General features: G+C 46.0%; 1 protein-coding gene across 5 annotated transcripts in view; it reads right to left on the bottom strand.

The window, feature by feature from the left end:
- RNF216 (ring finger protein 216) overlaps positions 1-9857 on the bottom strand; it is a 125245-nt gene extending 115388 nt beyond the window's left edge. For 4 of the 5 annotated variants that reach the window (XR_006284396.1, XM_037909963.2, XM_043524159.1 and 1 more), the window contains exon 1: positions 9727-9857. The gene's annotated coding sequence lies outside the window, so the exon portion shown is untranslated. Of the gene's footprint in view, positions 1-8196; positions 8872-9726 lie in introns of all 5 variants that reach the window. The other variant, XM_037909965.2, reaches the window with a different exon arrangement.
- Between the last annotated feature and the right edge of the window lie 7237 nt (positions 9858-17094).

Raw genomic sequence — 17094 nt, 5'->3', positions numbered from 1 at the left:
AGGGGAGTACATGTTGTGTTCTGACTGGAGTTACCACAAACAGTTTCACTTTCAAAAGAGCTGGAGTCGGTGAGCATACCCCACTCTTCACGAACAGGGACAGTTTGAAATGAGGTAGAAGGCACGACTGGGTGGAACAGTAACAATATCTTTTATTGCAGCAGTTAGCCTGCTTATCTTGGGGAGAAAGGAGAGTTTCAGGGGTCAATTTGTACAGAGGGCTTTTTTTTTTTTTTTTTTTTTTTAAGAGGGTTCAGTGAAAGCTGCTTTTAGAACAAGCAGATGTTCCCCTGAAGCATTTGAGACCCAAACATTCCAGTATTAAGGACCTCTGAGTGAAAACAACAACTGATTTTTATTATGTCTTGCATTTCTTACAGCCAACAGAAAAGGAGTGTAGGTACGTAAACAGGATTTTAAATGATTTAATAACTTAAGAAATGCAAACTAACCTCTACTGTGTGATTAACAACATATGATTTAAGTTGGCAGTGTCCCTTTAAAAATCAGTTGCTTGCTACTATGGTTACCCAGAAGCATGTCAAATACCCATACAGTACTCTTTTCTAAAACATGCAAACCAAAGTTGTAGTTAGTTAATTGTTGCAAGAGTTGTTAGCTACCGTAGTATCTACCATAGTGCATTCATAAACTCTTCTACTAGCATGGATGCAGAACTACTTCTCCATAATTTGGAGAAGTGCACACAAACAATGTGCTGTACCTAAAAAGTTGGTCAGAGGTAATCTTGTTGGAATAGAAATCTGAATGTATTAGTGTTCATTCAAGGGCTAACGATTCCCAATTATTAGATATTCACAAGAACAGACTGTGAGGCCTCTTTTTGGCAAGTATGTTTTGTTTTATTGTGAAATGGTCCTTCTATTCTCTGCCTTCAACTCATCTCTGCTCAGGAGAAGCCATGATTGCATGTTCTCATAAGCAGAGCACGGCTGGCAGGCAGGATTCCGGCAGCCCCTGAACCAGCTTCAGCCCTGTCACATGAGAATGGCCAGTTTAGGGTTTGACTTTTTTTATCTGATTGTTTTTTAATTAGTATGTGTCAAGATACCTGAAAGCATATGTATTCATATATGAAAGACATAGGATTTAACATCCTTACTCAGAACTGAAACAAGGATAACTAGCCAGTGGCCAGTCTCAGAAGCGTTCTGTATTTTACATTACGCTTTTCTGAGGTCTCTCTACTTTATGTACTCTACCACTAATTAAAAAGCCCATACAAACAAAATAAATTCTCTGCTGACCAGCTAAAATGCTTTGAAGGCAGGCACTGCACATCTATGTTTCAGTTCTACAGGTGACATTTAGACCACCAGTTAGAATCCATCAGTTTCATCTAATCAAAAATAAATGCTCTCCAAACATAAGGGTCACTAGGGATGAAGCTAAGAAGGTTTGGCTGCAGCCTGTGCAAACTTGGTTTGGAAAAATTATTTCCCTTTTGCCTTTGTTTTTGAACCCCACACCTCTCAGTCTCTCACACATCTGAAATGCCAAATGCAGTATGTTTTCATCTAGAAAAGTCCAAAAATCCTGCAAGGGAATTTATAAAATTGTACTTCATCAAACAGCCTATTAATTGTATAGACTGTATGGACCAGTGAGCAGAGCCACAAATAAAAAACAAAACCTGTTGAGTGCTCTGTTGATGTGGTATTAAAATTAAGACTATATTCTAATAATTACAAGCCTACTTATACTACAACTGTTCCAAAGGGATACCAGTTACTACACAGGTTAGCCTGATCCACTGCAATACAATTCCAATGTTTGCTGTAGATGGGACTTTAACCACGTTCTGTAGCAGAGCTAAAAACCTATGAATCTTGCCAGTTTCCCTCATCTGCTGCTGAAAACCCTACAAGCAGCGGCAGAATAAAAAATCATATGCAGCTGCAAGTTCTCTGTGTAGGGGAAAAAAGGGAAAGGAATATTTATTTTTCTCCCTTTCAGTTACACTGCTGCAGCTGCCTCATCTCCCTAAAAAATATTACAGAAGTCCTCTGAAACAACAGCAGACTGAGGTTGACAACTCTCTGGTCAGCTTCCCTGTTCTGCTGCATGCAGTTGTGAACATTAGAGTCTGTCAGTTTCACTCAGGTAGCCATCTTAACCCACTTCTCCATTAGGGAAAGTTTTGTACTAGAGCCTGGATAAATGCATGTTTTCAAATCCTGGTTCGGTGTTAGTCTTTATGTACCTTATTAAGCAAAAGTGACCTGCAAGAAGCACTGGAGAGCTGTTATTTTCTCACATCAAAACCAAAAGTGAATCGGCTCTTCTTAGGAATGTTACCTAGTGGGTAAGTTCCATTTGCAGCTCTGCAATGGCTTTTCGATGCCTTTGGGAAGTCACAACCTGCGTCTCACTTGCCTCTGACTGAGAAATGGGAACAATACTGGCCACCTCCTAGTACTGAGAAGTTGTTAGTGTTTATAAAGCACTTTCAGGTCCTCGAATAGCAGGTGCTACTAAAACAGACGAGATTTACTGGCAGTCACTTTGCTGTAAAGTTTCTTACCACATGTAATTCAAAAAATGAATGGCATCTATAGTAGGTGGATATATTTCTGAATTACAGTGCACAGAAACAGCAAGTCAGACTTCTACAGACCTTAGTTAAAAGCTTATCAAAACAAATGTTAATTCACCAAAAACTTGTTTTGACAGTTGCTCAGCCAACCTACAGAGGTGAAAAGTTGGTGTGAATGAGAAATACAGTGCCTGTCTTCAGAAATCAACTTGAAGTATCATACATCACAATAATCTTCAGAGCCCAAGCAGCTGGCTACACCTTTGGTTCATCAACTTTGTTACATTTTGAGTTATAAATAATGACAATGACAAACCTTAAAAACAGATTTAACATGACTGACAAGCATCATGGACAATGAAATGTCAGATTTCCATGAAGACAGAGGCCAGAACCCATGCTCGATTTACGTTTCCCCTGGCTGAGCAGTGCCATTAGAGAACTCAAAGAGAATAATAACCGAGCTGAACCCTTGCAGTACTAGCTTCGCCACTCCCCATTAACCACCTCTCATTCTCACAACCACCTTCAAGTGCCTCTTCACAGAAGACTGACCCAGTATGCCAGCTGTCTGAAGCTAGTTATCTTGGCAGGAGACAGAAACAGACATAGTAATTTGCCTCAGTGTAATTTGTTACTTATTCCCTAAATTCAATACTTTCTCCATTTAAATGGGCATTTATAACGCCTCTTGTATGCGGAAACAAGACTTGTTAGAGTCTCAACAGCATAGAAAACCGCCTAGGAGAGGGAACCTTGACAAGTACAAATATTAACTGTCCTTTAAAAATAGTTAACGTTCAGCGCAAACACTGAATCTTTCATAATTGGAATGGGTTAGAAACTTGGGCTGATCACTAGCTAGAAAGGTGTACTGGTTCTGAAAACTGATATTGGACCGGGACCAGTGATCAGTCTGAAAATTCCACACTTAAGATATTGCAAGATAAATCAGCATGGAAGCCAGAATTCTGTAAGAGCAATGCAAGAGTTCCAACTGAAAACAAGGTAATTTCAGCTCCACATCTGTGACTCAGATCAGCGTAAAGCATTCCATATTCTCTATGCTGCAATACTTCAGGAAACATGGCAAGCTATGGATGATCTGAACATATTAACTGTACATTTCTTTGCTCATCAGTTTCAGACAGATGCTTAACATTTTACTGTAGTTCTCAGTTGATTTAGTTTTTCAAATTGGTGTTACAGACAGACGCTTGTCATGAGGAGACAGTTTACCCAATGAATTATGTCTGCACTAAAGCCTATAAGAACCATCATGTCCACACATAGCTAAAGCTTGATCACATGGGCTAATAGATAGCTTCCCAAATAAGTTGCAAATTCCATGGCTTCTACTGCCCATGTACTTACTGTAAATAGCAAGGGATCTATCACAGTCTGTATAACTCCCATTTACAGTAATTTAAGTTATGTGTAGCAACTTCAGAATATATAACCCACCCACCCCCACACTCAAAAGGTCATTAGTTCAGTGAAGCCCCATCTTTGTTAGTTGCCTGGAAAAGAAAATCTAACATGATTTCAGAACACAAGTCCACTTTTCTGACTTATATCATTTAAGCCAAAACTTAAAGGTTTCCAGATGGAGTCCACATGCAACACGTTTCTGACTGGAGAAACATTAGCACAGTTCTAAGTCCCCTGAAAAGAATGAAGCCTACTGCAAGCACTTGTTGTACTTAAAATACTGCACAGGATCTTTTCAGGGGCAATAAGGCAAGCACTACATTTATTGGTAATACATGTATCCATTAACACTGTATCATATACGTATGACAGATATTACACTCATGCTCTCACATACACACACTCTGTCTTGTTGTTGTTACCAACTAGTTGCTCCCCTTAACTTCACTAGCCAAGTGAGTTAGATGGGGAAGGGGTGGAGCCGGGATTCTGCCGATTCGAATGGATGCTCCCATATTGGAAAGATGAGACCCGGGGTCCTCTGCAAGACACCTCACATTTACAGCAGCTTCCCTCTCATGCAAATCTATACCAGATTCAAAATCTGTATCTGTGTCCACTGGTCCTTTGTGCTGCTTCCTTCTGGGTGTTGTCCCAATGCTGTTCAAAGAGGGTGTTTTCAAAAGAAGGTGCTTGCTTCTAACCCCCAAGGCCATCAACATGTCTGCTCTTCTTTAGTGAGCCCACTTGACAAGTTTTATTGTTCTTGCGGTGGGTCGCAGCTGTCTGGAGGTGGTTGCCTTCCAAGCCTTGCTCATTCACACCTCATTCATTCAACAGGGCAATTGATTACAAAGGGGGGAGATCTTATTCTACTCCTAGCAAAAAGATTTTTTCTTCTTATTCTATCCTTAGGGGCTATAACATTATACCAAGGTTCAATACAAAGTTTCTATATAAGGATTTGATACAAAGTTCCCATATACCAAGGCGCAATACAAAGTTTCAGGAAAGTTATGCAAAAATACTTAATACAGAGATTTATCTGCACACTGAAACCCATTAGTGTATAGGAGTTAGCCTGCACTATTACACTGAAAGCTACTCAAAATGTCAGAGTATTTTTCTAGATGCACATTTCAAACTAATGAATGGGAGTTTCTTCCAGACTCTGAAAACAGCAATAGGGCCTCATTTCCTCACTGCTTTGCTGTTTGTTTTTATTCTTATTAATCAGCTACTGGCCACTTTGCAACACTTCCTGTCACCTTTCAGTTGTTTCTCCAACTCACCCTTCAATATCAGTTATTTTAACCCTAATACGAGTCATCTACTTTTGCCACTTAGAGACTATTAGAATGTACAGTATGTGTCCAATTACAAGACAGTGCTAAACACGCAACTATTGGCCATGTCTGTCAGATAACCGTACTAACACTCACCCCATTTCCAAACAAGACACAGCATCTGCCTGCTGTGGAATTTATAGCACCAAAAGCATTTCTGAAATGTAAGTCTAAGATGAAAAGCAAGCCACAGGCTCTTTGTTCTGTGTTTGTAAAGCACCTAGCACAAAGGAGCCCTAGTCATGGATGACCACCAAGGTGCTACAATAAATAAATAAGGAGTAATACTGCCCTGTTGTAAGCGATATACATCCCACCTTTCCTCACACCCCCCACACTTTTAAAGCACCCACTTGCACTCATTTATTTAGCTGTATAACAGTGATCAGCTTGGCCAAAAATCATATACCACTCACAAAAAAGACTTTAAATAATGCTTTGCATCAACCGTGGAGGGCAGCATCACTACACAGTATGGACTGAACCAAGCCATTACAGTTCTTCCACTGAAAATGAGTCTGAATCTTTTGCCAAGTGTTTGTAACCTCCTGTAGAGAAGAACTGCTTGTCAATATCTAGTTTCATTATCAAGGCTAAGGTTTTGTCACAGGTATTTTTAGTAAAAGTCACAGACAGGACGCAGACAATAAACAATAAATCACGGAAGCCTGAACCCCTCCATGCGTGGGGCTGACAGCCTGAACCCTGGCATGTGCAGGGCTAAAGCCAGAGCAAAAGAAGTCACGGAGATCTGTTAAAGTCACAGAATCCATGACCTCCATGACCAAATCATATCCTTACTCATTATGCAGACACCCAGCAAATAAAACCCATTAAGATGATTATGTAATATGGAAAAGCCCACTGAAGTTAAGTAGGATTTTTCATAGCAACAGTACGACAGATGGAATTTTTACATTGATTAGTATTGCAGGGGTAACATCTTTAAAGTTGGCCCTGCAGTTTTGCTACTGCCACAGAATAAGGATCCTACCCTGCAGCTAGTACCCCTCCACTCCCAACATGGCACTATACAACTGTTTCAGCAGCTAAAGATTTGAGTCAGTGGAGCAGTGGATATCCATTCTGTTCCCACACAGCTACTGAAGATTCCAGGGGACAAAAGGAAGAGTACATTCAGGCACAAGAGCCTTCTCGGCAGAGGCGTAAGATATATCTTGTTGATCTCTCTAGCCAACGAGGCCCATCTTCTCCCAGAGAGCTATGATTAGGACCCTACCAAATTCACAGTCCATTTTAGTCATTTTCACAGTCACAGAATTTTTAAAAATAGTAAATTTCATGATTTCAGTTATTTAAATCTGAAATTTCAGCGTGTTGTAATTGTAGGGGTTCTGACCCAAAAAGGAGTTCTGGGGGGATTGCGGCATTGCTACCCTTACTTCCGTGTTGCTGCAGGCGGCAGCGCTGCCCTCAGAGCTGGGCAGCTGGAGAGCGGTGGCTGCGGGCTGGGAGCCCAGCTCTGAAGGCAGAGCCACCGCCAGCAGCAGCGCAGAAGTAAGGATGGCCTGGGATGGTATTGCCACCCTTACTTCTGCGCTGCTGCCTGCAGAGCTGGGTGCCTGGTCAACAGCCGCCACTCTCCAGCCAGCCAGCTCTGAAGGCAGCACAGAAGTAAGGGTGTAAATACCCCCTTAAAATAACCTTGTGACCCCTCCCCCCACAATTCCCTTTTGGGGCAGGACCCCCAATTTGAGAAACTCTGGTTTCTCCTGTGAAATCTGTATTGTATAGGGTAAAGCACACAAAACCAGATTTCATGGGGGGAGATCAGCTTTCACGGTCCATGATGTGTTTTTCATGGCCGTGAATTTGGCAGGGCCTTAGCTATGACTGTCAAGCTTCTACACACTGCAGTGTCTGAGGAAGGGTAGGAACCACAGAACAGAGGACACTTAAAAAAGAACCAAGACTCTAGGATGGGGGAAAGAGTGAAGACAGACATGAAAACAGATGCAAATTGCTTCATTTTGGCATGAAGAAGATCAGCAGCTTTTTTCAGCTATCAAGCTATTGCAGCTATTTAGATCAGAGCTGAAACATTCAGAAACATGACCACCACCTACTTAAAAGAGTGCTGGTGAAAGACACCAATAAATTAAGTCATAGCCCTGTAGTATTTCACTCTTACCTCTAGTAAAGAATGTGAGTGTGGATGGAGCATACTTCTTATTTTATGTAAAGAACACCAAAAGGTATCAGATTGAGGAGTAAGACACAAAACTTTGTTTAAAAAGTTGAAATTTCAACCAGTTTTGACAAAAAGCTGAAGAGAAAAATGGACTGTTTACTTTTTTGTACCGTAGGTAGAGCTATTTTAAGATTAAAAAACAAGATTGAAGCACATGCCACTTTTCAGACATTTACTGGATACAAGTGAAGAGAAGGAGTACTAGTGGCACCTTAGAGACTAACCAATTTATTTGAGCATAAGCTTTCGTGAGCTACAGCTCACTTCATCGGATGCAGTCATTAAGGTGGAGGTTTTCAAAAGGCACAAATGACAGGTAAGTGCCCAACTGTCATTAGCATTTTTGCAAAATCTGCTGCAGAACTCCTAAGAAAGATGGCTCACAGTAGCAAAGCTTGCAAACCTATATTACTACTTTCCAGGAACACCAACAGTGTCTTCAGTGCTGTACCAGCACTAGAGGTATGAACCTGAAAAGCTTACACTCTAAAAATGGCATTGTTATAATATACCAGATTAAATATACCATATTGTAGATACATGTCTGAAAAATTTTCTCCCTCATTCCTGCTGGAAACCAGTTACAAGTCTAGTTCCAATTTTCACTGCTTTAGGTTCTAACTAAAGAAGGGTCTGACTTCAAAAGTTACCTTGGGAACGTGACTCTCTTTTGAAACCTTGACCTTGCACAGTCATTTGTCTGCTAGAGGTGTAGCTCCAACGGTAGCAACTGCAGAAAAGCTAGCGCAGGCCAAACACAATCATTTTCACCATTGTATCATCTATTACCATGTGGCAGAGCTGCTTGTGTCTCATACAACTTGGCACTTCACTTCCACAACTGCTCTCTCACTCATGGAGCTAGCATCTGAACCCATGCCCCCCTTTAAATGAGAACCTCAAGGAGCAGCCAGGTTTTGTTTTTCAAAATAGAGGTTCCTTTAACCCTCAAGCTTCCTACTCAGCCAGAAGCCTTCCACAACAGGAAACGAGGCGAGAAGGGGAGGCGAACTTCGTGTACTTCTGTGAGCTGTTCCCGGCCAGGCCCCGGCGTGCTGCTCTAGTTGTTCAGAAGGTAAACACGCAGCACGGCCTAGCCGAGGCGAGGCTGGGCAAAACGGCCCATGGCCAGAGGGGCTCTTAGCTCGGTTCGTGCCGCCAGCAGGGTCAGGGGCGGCCAACATGCACACGCTCGACAGCTGCTACCAGATCAGAGGCACTGAAGCAAATTCGCCTGGGCTATTGTAGCCGGAGCAGCGTCTCTCGCGGGCTCCTTCCAAGCTGGAAGTCCGGGCTTTGAGGCGAACGAGCAGGTCCTGTCCCTGCTGAGGGGCATCACGTCAATTACAGACGCGCTACACAACTAGGGAGCCCCTCCCAAAGCCGGGCTCGAGAGGCAGTAACCCCCCCCCCCCCCCGCCGGGCTCGAGAGGCAGTAACCCCCCCCCCCCCCCCGCCGGGCTCGAGAGGCAGTAACACCCCCCCCCCCCCCGCCGGGCTCGAGAGGCAGTAACACCCCCCCCCCCCCCCCGCCGGGCTCGAGAGGCAGTAACACCCCCCCCCCCCCGCCGGGCTCGAGAGGCAGTAACACCCCCCCCCCCCCCCGCCGGGCTCGAGAGGCAGTAACACCCCCCCCCCGCCGGGCTCGAGAGGCAGTAACCCCCCTCCCCAGCCGGGCTCGAGAGGCAGTAACCCCCCTCCCCAGCCGGGCTCGAGAGGCAGTAACCCCCCCCCCCCCCCGCCGGGCTCGAGAGGCAGTAACCCCCCCCCCCGCCGGGCTCGAGAGGCAGAACCCGCTCCTCCCCCCGCCGCTGGCAGCTCAGGACCCGAAGGAAACACCAGCGCAGTAACTTTGCCCTGCCGCATCCCAGGGACACGGGCCCCGCCTCCTTCCCCCTGCCCGGAGGGGACCCCGGCCGGGCCTGGGGGCGGGGGGGGGGGTCTGTGACTTGCCCAAGGTCACAGGGCGAGCCAGGGGCAGTGCCGGGCACGGAACCCCCGGCCCCCGCCTCGCTCCCTTCCCTGCTCCGGGCCCAGCCCTGGCGCCTTCCCCGCGGCTTGGGGGGGGGGGCGAGCTGGGGGAGGAGGTGACGGGGGGGGGCCGCCGGACGGCTGGGCGGGGGGGGAGCCGTGGCCGAGCCGCCGGGGCCAGGCCCTGCCCAGAGGCGTGGGGTACTCACCCGGCCTGGCCGCTCCGCCTCCCCCTGGGCCGCTCCGTCCGACCCTCACCTCCCGCGACCCCCGCTTCATTGAGCCGCCGCGGCCAGCCAGGCTCCCTGCCTCCTTCCGGCCCGCGCCGCGCCTGCGCCGCCTGGCCGCCACGTGACCGCGCCCCCTCCGACCAGAGAGAGGCGAGGACACGGGGAAGGGAAGGGAAGGGCGGTCGGAAGGGGCCCGTCTCCGGGAGCGCACCATAGAGAGGGCCCGGGCTGGTCCTCCTGCGGCCCCCTACCTGCGCGGGAGGGAGCGGGGCCCTAGGGCCCGGGATGGCTTGGGGGGGGGAGCGAGGGAATCAGAGCCTGGGGGCGGGGCCATGGTGGGGAGGGGGGCAGGGCACTAGCTGCAGGGGCAGATGGACCCCCCCAGTACAGCCCTGGGGGCCCAGCATGAGGGGGACTGGGGGTGGAGAAGAGAGCCTGGCCGGGCTGGGCTTTGCCCCCTCCCTGGCAGAGCAGAGCCCCAGCCAATGGGGTGGGATGGCAGAGGCCCAGCTAATGGGCCAGCATGTGGTGGGGTTGGAGCATGAGGCTGGAGCACTGTTCCCTCTAAGCTGTGCGCATGCACACAGATCCTAAACCCCACACACAGAAATTTGCACAGAAGAAATATTTTACACACAGAGCCTGTCAAAAATTAGAGGGAACATTGACCTGGATAGTGGAGCCCACACAGCCAGGGGGTGCAGGGGTAGGCTGGCTTCGAGCTGGCCAGCAGACCCCTAAAAGTGAAGAGGCCGACATGTACCAAGTTTCCCCCTAGTAACAGGGCGACTGCAAGATCCAGATCCACCCACCTGAGATACAAGGAGAGCAAATGTCTGACCTGCAGTAAAGGTCAGGGGTGTGCCCAAGACCCATGACTCACTTCAGCCCCAAGGTGGTACCTAGCCCTCATGCCCTGCCAGCCCTTTGTCTAGGGTGAGTTTCAGCCCCAGGGAGCAGAGGTTCAGTTCCTGGTTGAATGCAGGTTATTTCTGGGTGCCAGTCCTTTGTCTCAACCACCCAGACCTGTCATAAGCACCTTACAGGCTGTTCCCCTCGAGACACTAGACTGGCTAGAAGTGATCATATCTACTCCTATGAAAACAATACAAACTTCAATATAACTGTCTTATAGTAGTGTGTGCTTACTGAAACAGTACAATACAGGGATAAATCACAATGACCTTAAAACAACTGAAGATGATCTTATATCAGGTAAACATCAAAGAAAATAAAATTTAAATTAATAAAAGAGGCACAATCAGTTTCTATGAGATCAATACACTAGTGAAATAGTACAATTCTGTTCCATTCCATGCCCTGGGCTCTATTCTTCCTCCCCCACTCACTCCATCCCATCCCATCCCTTTCCCTTAGCTCTTTTCTGTCCCCTCCCCATCCCATTCCCTTCCCAGGGTGAGCTTGAGCAAGTCACTCCAGTGCTAAGTGCCTCAGTTTCTTCATCTGTAAATGGGGACTAATACTGACTGCTATAAAATGCTTTGTGATCTACTGATGAAAAGCGCTATATAGGGGCTAGTCATTATTACATGAAACCACAGAAATTCATAGCAAATGGCATTGCTACAATGAAGTAAAAAAGCAACACTAACTAGTAGGTAACGTTTGACTCTATGGGCTCATGGTGATCCTGAATTAGCTTTCTAGTTCTCTAGCTATTTATGTTGCTCACATCACCACAGTATCTGAATGACTCACACTGAACTCAATATAAATAACTGACTCAATTAAGACGACAGAAAGAACAAGGTGTTTTTCCCCCACTTACCTGTAGAAGAAATAAACCTAAGCCCATAACCCTGCTATAGAGAAGCATTTTGTATTTCCATATAAACAAAACAAAAAATGCTGATTATAAGGCAACCACTGTGCAGCTCCCATCAAATAAAAAACTGCTATCTACTGGGCTCTAATAAAAGGACTATGATAAAATTGCCAGCACCCTCATGGACGCTTCTCTTTCTACGGCCTTTCCTACAACTCTTGGAGGCTGGAAAAGTCTGATCTACGTGCCCAAGACATTTGAAGGGGTCTCTGAACTGCTAAATGTGCAACAAAGCACTCCTAACCAGCAAAAAGACAAGTCATGCATGTCATGGTTCCTGATTTCCTATAAGTTAGTCATGCCTCCAGTAGACAACAATGGTTTCAACTGGATAAAAATCAGAATCCTAATGTTTTGCACTCAGTTTGCCCAGGTCTGCATGACCATACAAGGTGCAAGGCAGTGAAGAATCAGGCTCCTGTAATGTAACATACCCACAAATGGATCAAGTAAGGAGTCCTTGTTCAGTCTCCACTCCAGTTGAAACTAACATCTAACTGACAAGCTTTTCACCTCTGGATCACTCTGTCCCAGATCTTAAATGTGCAGTAACCAGGTAAAAATCAGCACAGTTGGTTAAAGCAACATAGTCCACAACCCACTAGTCTGAAGTCAGAAAAGACTTGCTGTAAATACAGTCAGGCACTGTGGCCCTTCTGGAAAGAAAGTTCATGAAGATCAGTATGTTGAGGCAAGGAGCCAGGTGACAGAGCACAAACCTTCCAATCAGACATTCATACAAGGTACATTGCAACAGAAAATGCAGTTTCAAAAAGGGTCACCACATAGAGACTGACTCACAGATGAAAAGAGGAGGAAACGTTTACATATACAAACCGTCAGGCTGGAATTTATTATTTGTATTCCCACAATGCCCATGGGCTGCAGTCAGGGATTGGGGGCCCATCATACAAGATGCAGTACAAACAAATAGTAGAAAGACAGCGCCTGCTCTAAAGAGTTTACATTAATGACAAGGCAGCAGGTGGATGCAGCAAAGAAATGGGTAAGATTGGGAGGGAAACCAGATAGCAGTAATATGAGCATGTTACTGCCTAAACTAACAGTGTGACAGGCACAAGTATGAACTTTCTGATTGATTTAGGGGCAGCTGTAAATCTGGTAGATGGCCACGCTATGCCCAGCTGGAGGATAAGAATAAACTAGTGTCAAACAAATACATAAATAAAAATAACAAAGATTTTCGAGTATGGAAATTGTAAGCCACTATCCAGTCTGAGCTTATTCAAAATAAAAGTGACAGAGTAGATCAGCCACAAAACTATATTTAGCATGGCAAAAACCATCAGGAAACCTGCTTGAATATAGCCAGTGCCACTAACAATGGATCCAGTGGATCACTGACTTATCCAAGCCTGCCCTGTGGAAACCTGTCAGATGTAAAACACATTCTCAGATGGAAAGAAACATCTGACTGTACTGAGGGTTGAAGAACTCTTTCATTGACACTTGAACGGAAATTCACGGAGCCTTGTTACTTGATCAGTAAGCCCTGGTAACCCTGTTTAGAAATCCTAAAGGAGGAAACTATTTTGCTGTAGGACACGCAGCTGAAAAGACCACCCCTTTCCCTACACCCTTGTCTCCAACATTTATTATTATTTATTTGTATTACTGCAGTACCTAAGAGCCCCAGTCACAGCCCAGCCCCAACTGTGTTGGCGTAGTACAGAGAGAAGGTCCCTGTCCCAGCTAGCACCAGGCTACGCCATTTAGTTAGATGATTAAAAAATATATTACAATGCCAGGCAGTGTACGTATTGGTATTGCAATCTGAGGAACTAGTTGTTTTATTAGCTGAATTTATTGCATTTGCACATGGAAGTGTCAGTGCAGCTCCACTCCATCCCTATGTGGCACCAGATATTACTAGGTAGCGGTTTCCCGGAAGATTTTCACAATAGAGTGTTTTCACCGAGATTAAACTTGAAGCAGGACTGGTAGGAGGCTAGGTTGAACTGGAGTATCCTGTAAAACTCTCTTTTCAGTCAATCAAGTATTAAAGAGCAGCACTGGTGGGTTAATTAATTAGGGAGGGCTACATGCTGGCTTTTCCAGCAAAAGGTGCACTGGAGAGGGGCAGATGGGCTGTGCTGCAGAAGGAGCCCCCAGGAAAAAGCCTCATTGACTCAGCCAAAATTCCTTCCAGGGCTCCTAAAGGAACTTGAGTAGAAGGTGTTCACTCCATACCTGGATAACTCTGCTGGCTTTTGTAGAGAGGGTAGTGGGACTCAGCCATGGCTCTCCCTTGCCCCTGCCTTTCCCTGCAACCTTTTGGGTAGCTAGTAAAGGTGGCCGTGCTAGCAGGGTCTATGCTGCCCAATGGGACCATACTCAGTCCCTGCATAGGGGTGCAAGTGGCAGGGGGAGGCTTCTTGTACCCTCTCCCCCCTTCTGTGCACCTACTGGTGGCTGGGCACAGTCTGGCCCTTTGGGTTTTTATGGCACTGGAAAACAAAAGCAGCAACAACTAGAAAAAAAAATTTTCCCTGCCCCTAGAGGCTCTGGGCCAAGTTACTTTCTCAGATCTACAGGATATCCCCTTTTGGGTTCATTCTCACTCACAGCCTGTCCATCAATGGGATGTGCGCACACACCATTCTAGGTGCAGATTTGCAGCTGAATGTGGCCTCTCTTCTCCCATCTCCTTTTCCAGTTCTTTGTCTCCTCCTCCTCATTCCACTAAGAGTATAAGGAATAAAGGTAGATGGGGGTTACAAGCAAACAGAAGTCTAGCCTAATTTTGGCAATTAATTGATCTTTGACTATTAGCGGTAAATATGGCCTGTGATGGGATGTTAAATGGGGTGGGATCTGAATTACTACAGAGAATTCTTTCCTGGGTATCTGGCTGGTGAATCTTGCCCACCTGCTCAGGGTTCAGCTGATGGCCATATTTGGGTTCGGGAAGGAATTTTCCTCCAGGGCAGATTGGCAGAGGCCCTGGGGGTTTTTTGCCTTCCTCTGCAGCGTGGGGCACGGGTCACTTGACGGAGGATTCTCTGCAGCTTGAAGTCTTTAAACCATGAGTTGAGGACTTCAATAGCTCAGACGTAGGTCAGGGGTTTGTTACAGGAGTGGGTAGGTGAGATTCTGTGGCCTGCGTTGTGCAGGAGGTCAGACTAGATGATCATAATGGTCCCTTCTGACCTTAAAGTCTATGATTCTATGATTCTATGATTGGGGCAGGGGCCATCTTTCATTACATGTGCACAATGCTGCCCTGACCCCTGACTGGGGGTTGCTGCAATGGAAATTATAAAAAATAAATTCCTTCCCTCCATTCCTCCCTCTCCATTTCCTTTCTAATTCATAAGAACATAAGAATAGCCATACTGGATCAGACTAAAGGTCCACTTGGCCCAGTATCCTGTCTTCTGACTGGTCAGTGCCAGGTGCCCCAGAGAGAATGAACAGAACAGGTTATCATCAAGTGATCCATCCCCCAGTACCCATTCCCAACTTCTGGCAAACAGAGGCTAGGGACACCCTCCCTGCCCATCCCAGCTAATAGCCATGGATGGACCTATCCTCCATGAATTTATCTAGTTCTTTTTTGAACCCCCTTATAGTCTTGGCCTTCACAACATCCTCTGGCAAGGAGTTCCACAGATTGACTGTGCATTGTGTGAAAAAATACTTCCTTTTGTTTATTTTAAACCTGCTGCCTATTAATTTGATTTGGTGGCCCCTAGTTAGAATCATAGAATAACAGAGTTGGAAGGGACCTCTGGAGGCCATCTAGTCCAACCCCCTGCCCAGAGTAGGACCAATCCCAACTAAATCATCCAAGCCAGGGCTTTGTCAAGCCTGACCTTAAAAACCTCCAAGGAAGGGGATTCCACCACCTCCCTAGGTAACGCATTCCAGTGTTTCACCACCCTCCTAGTGAAAAAGTTTTTCCTAATATCCAACCTAAATCTCCCCCACTGCAACTTGAGACCATTACTCCTTGTCCTGTCATCTGCTATCACTAAGAATAGTCTAGATCCATCCTCTTTGGATCCACCTTTCAGGTAGTTAAAAGCAGCTATCAAATCCCCCCTCATTCTTCTCTTCCGTAGACTAAACAATCCCAGTTCCCTCAGCCTCTCCTCATTCTTGTGTTATGAGGAGTAAATAACACTTCCTTATCTATTTTCTCCACACCAGTCATGATTTTATAGACCTCTCTCATATTCCCCCTTAGTTGTCTCTTTTCCAAGCTGAAAAGTCCCAGTCTTATTAATCTTTCCTCATACGGCAGCCGTTCCATACCCCTAATCATTTTTGTTGCCCTTCCCTGAACCGTTTCGAATTCCAATATATTTTTGAGATGAGGAGACCACATCTGCACGCAGTATTCAAGATGTGGGCGTACCATGGGTTTATATAGAGGCAATATGATATTTTCTGTCTTATCATCTATCCCTTTCCTAATGGTTCCTAACATTCTGTTCACTTTTTTGAACCACTGCACATTGAGTGGATGTTTTCAGAGAACTATCCACAATGACTCCAAGATCTCTTTCTTGAGTGGTCACAGCTAATTTAGACCCCATCATTTTATATGTATAGTTAGGATTACGTTTTCCAATGTGCATTACTTTGCATTTATCAGCATTGAAAATTCCTTCCTAACTGGGTCATTCCTTCTCTTGTAGGGGAAAGTCTCTTTTGCTTGGCTTCACTACCAGCTGCGGCACCACCTCCCCGCCCCCACTTCCCTTCCTGTTTTGTGTCTCCGCCTTCCCCCACCCCTCTACACTTTAATTCTAGTCTCTCTTTTCTCTTTCACCAAGATTGCCCCTCCTTCTCTTTTCTTGGGCCCAAATCCTTGGCCCCAGCTTGCAGCTCACCTGACTGGGGTTCTCAGGAATACTCACCACGGAGGTTGCAGAGCTGCTCAGCAGTCCTGCAGGTCCTGAATCCTCTCCTCTGCAGGGAGCATTGGCTGAAGGATCCACATAGTGATAGATTCACCAACTGTTCCACTGTTCCCAGTACAGCAGGGAACCCTACAGAGCTGGGCTCCAGAATGCACTGGCTGGGCACCTCCCTGGACCACCTCTACAAATCCTGCCTCCACCCCCACTGCACTGAAACTGGACAGGTCCCACGGCATCTAGAAGCCACCACACCCGAGTGTCCAATTTTTCTTCTTGGGGGTATATTCTTCCTTCATTCAACACATGGGATTCTGGCTAATGCTAATGGGATTTCCTCATGGAGAATGACAGCAGAATATGCCCCCATGTGTCCTATCTCCTTGCTTTCCCCTTCCCCATGGCTAGTTGTTAGTAATTAACCATCCATCCAATGCACAGCATGCAACACTGATCACATCATTCCACTGAGCTGTAATAGACTGACTTTCCTCTGCGTTACATTTTAGGCAAGATGTTGAGCTCATTTCCACAATCTGATGCTTTGCTTGAAGTGGTGAAGATCAGGGGCTCTCACGCAACAGGGCTATTGCTTTCTTAACATACATTTCCATA

The sequence above is a fragment of the Chelonia mydas genome, chromosome 10 (genome assembly GCF_015237465.2).
Source record: "Chelonia mydas isolate rCheMyd1 chromosome 10, rCheMyd1.pri.v2, whole genome shotgun sequence".
NCBI classification, from domain to species: Eukaryota; Metazoa; Chordata; order Testudines; family Cheloniidae; genus Chelonia; species Chelonia mydas.
The sequence above is the reverse complement of the archived record's forward strand: the minus strand, read 5'-3'. Positions and strand labels throughout refer to the sequence as shown.